The sequence below is a fragment of the Chrysochloris asiatica genome, unplaced genomic scaffold (assembly GCF_000296735.1).
Source record: "Chrysochloris asiatica unplaced genomic scaffold, ChrAsi1.0 scaffold00107, whole genome shotgun sequence".
In the NCBI taxonomy this organism is placed as follows: Eukaryota; Metazoa; Chordata; class Mammalia; order Afrosoricida; family Chrysochloridae; genus Chrysochloris; species Chrysochloris asiatica.
Genome location: NW_006408625.1, coordinates 1,145,019 through 1,150,042, shown reverse-complemented (window position 1 = coordinate 1,150,042; position 5,024 = coordinate 1,145,019). Strand labels below are relative to the sequence as shown.

The 5,024-nt window shown below is 37.9% G+C and overlaps 1 pseudogene; it reads right to left on the bottom strand.

Annotated features, from left to right (window-relative positions):
* Window positions 1-2,334: 2,334 nt before the first annotated feature.
* LOC102812169 lies at window positions 2,335-4,824 on the bottom strand (annotated as a pseudogene).
* Between the last annotated feature and the right edge of the window lie 200 nt (window positions 4,825-5,024).

The window sequence follows — 5,024 nt, the reverse complement described above, 5'->3', positions numbered from 1 at the left end:
AATTTGCATTATTTGACCACTGGTATGGTGTTTTATGATAAGCACCTGACTGTTTATCATAAAATACACCAGCCGCTCCTCAGAAACTCTATACAGGGTAGCTATGAGTTGGAAATGACTTGACAGCACTTAACAACAACATAAAGTAAATGCCTAGGAACCAAATGCCATTTCCTTTGAGCCAGGTAGAAATTTTATCACACTGAAATTCCAGTTAGCAGACTGGAGTCCTTATAGCTCAAGAATTTCCTTCTCAAAAACAGCAAGCCTAGGGGCAGATATTTTAATCTCGCTCTATTAAAAAGAAGAAAAGAAGATAAGGGAAAGGATCAGAAAACTCGATCCATTTGTCTAATTTTCAAGTTGCATCCTGGGTTTAACACAAGTCTGCGTCTGTTACCCCTAATTACATGTAGTTGGTCTTCAAACAGAGATCAGAAGGTGACACACAAGGTGTATTCCCGACCCCAGCTGGCTCCAATTCAGTGTCCTAGAAAGAGCTGGGCTGAACAGTGGGCCTCTCTTCAGAGGATGGCCTACTGGACACTGCTCACAAGACAACTTTCTTTGATCTCGTCCTGGCATCTTCACTCTCATGAAACTCTCTGGGTCCTACAGCTCGCACAATGGTCTCAGTGTCTATACAATCCTTTCCCAAGCTGCCCTTCTTGTGGCACAGAGACAAAACAATGCTTGAAATTACCATCAAGAAGCGGACCTCTCATCTTATTTTTGGTGGGGTTTTTTCCACATAAATCTTTAATGAGGTATAATTATTAACAGTTGAGGTAACAACTTGCGTAGGTATTATAGTAAAAGAATGATTGTAAACCTTAGTTATTTTATACTCAAACTGTATTTTTGGCATAAATGATTTGTACAGCTATACAATCTCATTGCACTTCACGATCAGCTGCCTCAGATGATTTGTTTTCTGAAATTTGAGAAAAAATTAGCAAGAGAGGGCCTTTTCTAGTTTATAGTTACAGAATATTTAAGATTTCAGTCTGCAAAAAACACATTTGAGAAGAAAAGGATAAATGATATAGCTGCATTGAGCTGTTACACAGTAGAACTTTAAAGAGATCTAGTAGTTTTATTAAAGAAGGGCGTAAAGAATGCCTCATGGTGTTCTGTTGTTGTTTCCTTAATAAAATGCAAGTTTAAATCATTTTTACTATCTTTTCAAATGTTGGGCCCAGTGTTTGAACATCTAAGAGGCTCAGGTTAGCTAGTATTCAGACAATCCTAGCAAGAGTAAGGAATCCAGACTTTATGTAGAAAAAGGAGATGCTAGACAGGTTTGCCAAGCATCCAGTTTTGAACAATTTTCTGCTCTGTGTGATTTAAGACATTTTTATTCGTTTGAACTACAAATTTCAAAACAATATGGTACAAAGTTTTTAAGAGAACTAATCTTAAATGTATAGAATGATCTCATATCAAAGTTAACCTGTATTTGTATGACATCATAATATATTGTTGTTTAAATTCTAATTTTTTATATTACTGCTTTATTAGAATCCAGACAACTTGCTCCCAAATCATTATTATTGTAAGTCCCAGCCATCATTTTTTTCATGTCCGTAGTATTGACGTTCACTTACACGTACCATTATAAAGCTGCCATTTTCATTTGGATACCATTTGACTATGACCAATAAGTAACAATTAAAACTTAATAATTTTTTAGATGAAGTTCTATTAATCAAAGTAATGTCTATTCTGAGTCCTGAAACACAAAGCCTTGAACTATACATTAATGTAGGTGATGATTATAAAGGGGATACCTTGATGCTATATTTTGACTGTAGTGGTTTGACTCCCTTTAAAGGGAAAAAGTAAATGCAGTATACAAATTGTCTGAAAGAAACACCTTATTTTTTTTTCTTCTGGTAAGACAATCAGTGGGAAAAAAAAGTGTCTAATTTTTCCTGTCTAAAAATAATCTGTATACAAAATAGTTTTAAAAAATAAAATAACAAATGTATATAAAGTGAAGCAATCTGAGCTAAGGTAGAAAATTGCACAAATTCATGATCTGAACCAATTAAGACATAAGAATGCAAAAGAGAGAACACCAGTTTGAGGTAAACTCCCATGACCTTTGCAGTTTAGTTACCTCCTGTTGATACACACGTACTTACTTGTGTCTCTGTAAAATAAAGAGCTATGTTGTTGCTCAATACAAAATGTAGAAACATAGTGTGCACTGATTTATAGGTAAAAAACAAACAATGAAGCTCAAAATGGTAAACCCTTTTAAAAAGTAAATATACAAATCATAACGAAAAAGCCCCACTGTCTTTGGATCAATTAAAGATTTCAGAGATATTAACTTCTTCCTTTGGAATACTGGCTACCAGGCAGGAGCTCCGGATACAAGAGTTTAGTATGTCTGTTCTCAGTAACTTGCTGGGTATAAAACAAGATGTATGCTTGGGCCTTGCAGACTTTATCCATAGTGCACATGCTTAGCTTGGAGTCGTTACAGTGTACCCAGACCCTCCTTCAAAATGATAGTACTAGGCCATGTAGTGCCAAATTATAGCAGTAGGCCATGTAGTGTCCAGAGCCAAATCCTTTGTCATGGTACATTACTGCAGCAGATACATCATAGATAAAGCATTCTAGTCGGAGGGATTTCCGGGACTTCCTGCAACAATAGGGCTCCATGTTTAAGATGTCCTCAAAGGCAACATGAACACCAATCTTCTCTCTGTTACTATGTCCTGACCACGTGAATCGTTTGAGGTGTAGTCTGAGAATCTAAGGTAGGTGGCATATCATAAGCTGTTTCTGGGCCTCTGTGAGTACAATGGGTTTTGAGGAAAACTTTCTACACTTTGAGTTACACTGGTCACATATGTAGATTTTTTCCTTCTAGAGCTTCAATTTCTGTGAATTTGGCCAACATTTCAGTAACCAGACATGGCTGAGAAGTAGTATATTTTCCACTGCATTGATATCTCTCTGGAAATTCCAAGAACAGGTCCCAGAAAGGTTCTATGGTATTTGATTTATTGTCAGATGCAAGACATGTAACCTAAGACATTGCCCATGAAATATGTTATTCACAACATTCAGAACCTGTTTAATAAGTTTCTTTTGAGAAGTAGGGATAACAACTGCGAACCTGGTACAAGTTGTCTCTAGTTCATGTTGAATTTTGTACAAAAGTTCACACAGAAATTCCTGAGCATCTTGTTGGGCATAACCCCAAAAGGCAGGGATTAGTCTCCCCCCTGAGTGCAGCATAGCAAACCGTAAAACCAAGGCCCACCTTCCAGACTACATGACTTGAAACAACATATGCAATTCGTGACAAAGAGAAATGTATTGTGAACTGGGTTCCCTTGACTGAAAAAGGTCTATATTCCTACATTTTGATGCTCCATCACTTACTCCTGATGACAAACTTGGGTGTCTGGAGCAAACAGAGCCTGCAGCTTTTTCTTGTTATTAAGTGCCATCAAGTCAGTTCCTACCCATAACGACCCTGTATAGGGTTTCCAAGGAGTGACTGGTGAGCTTGAACTGCCAACCTTTCAGTTCAAACGGCTTTGCAGTCTGGTGCATTAACTCACAGCGCCACACCAGGTCTCTGCATCTTTTTCTTGGCATTCATTTATTTGAAATACAGTACCTGTGACTGGTAGATGCTTGTAAGAAGCTCTTGTCTTACCACTAGTGGTCACAGGTAGCTATTGGTTCAGATCAACCTTTAAAAAACGTTGAAAAAATAAGTAAATGGCTCAAAACTTGAAGAACAAAATTCATATGGCAAATATTTCCCAAATTCCTCAGTCATGTTACACCAAGAGTTACTATTGTCCTTCGTGTAACTGAGGAGTCACTGACATTTCTAAATCTTACAAATCCTGAGGTAGATACTACTTTATCCTTCGCTGGTAATGGTGGTGTATGAGGCAGTACTTGGACAGGAATGATTTCTACTGTGGCTTACTGAGCTCTGGCAGCGTAGTGGTTACGAATCAGGTTGTGAACCACAAGGTCAGCAGTTTGAAACTACCAGCTGCTCCACAGGAGAAAGATGAGGCTTTCTGCTCCCGTAAAGACTTACAGCCTTAGAACCCCTGTACAGGGTCATTATGAGTTGGAACCGACTCCATGGCATATAAAAACAACAACATACTGAGTTAGACTTTGCAAACGTAAACTCTTCCATGGAGGCATAATTTCCAATTCTGCTTTAGTTTGATGCTCTGGTACTTGCCGTCTTTTCCTCACTTCTTATTTTGCTGCTATTTCTCCCTGAAATTGATCTTCTTGCCTTTTTCTTCCAATGGGTGATTGTTTAGACCAAGTATGAAAAGTTTTACTCATTATCATCTTTCTCCTGTGCGAAAGAGCAGTACACATTTGATCTTTGTTTTGAAGCAACAATTGGGCATCATCATATAAGACATATGAATTATCATTTGTACCCATAGACTGTAAAAATTCTTCCACTACGAGTGATGCAGTGATAAGTTTGACTTTTGATGGCACTTAATGTCCTTACTTCACAGTAATTTCAGCTTTCCAGTTGCCTTATCATTAAGAACATGACCATTACAAAAGTAACAAAAACCATCCATCTCATTCACCTCCAATACAAAATGATGGCTGCTATCTTGAAAGTGCTTGAGCACATCTTCTTCCATGTGTCTTCCACAGACAACATGGGAACAGCTAAGGCACACCCAGATTGATGCAGTTGTATTGTTGTTCACACAATGCTATTTCTGAGGGTTGAGTATGGAACGGTCTTGAGCAAGCTGCAATTGCCCAGCGTTGTTTGCACTTACCCATTGTTAACATTTATTTAGTCTAGATGAAAAATATATAATCCAAACAAGTCTCTGTTCACAACACTTGATGCATCTGAAAACAGCTTGCTCCAGACCAGCCATCTTAGGGCTCACCTTGGCCCCCAGGCTCATCTTGTTTTAGTTTTAATAGAAATATTATATCAAACAACAACACCCCTGGGGAACACAAAATTCCTCTGCTGCATAGAA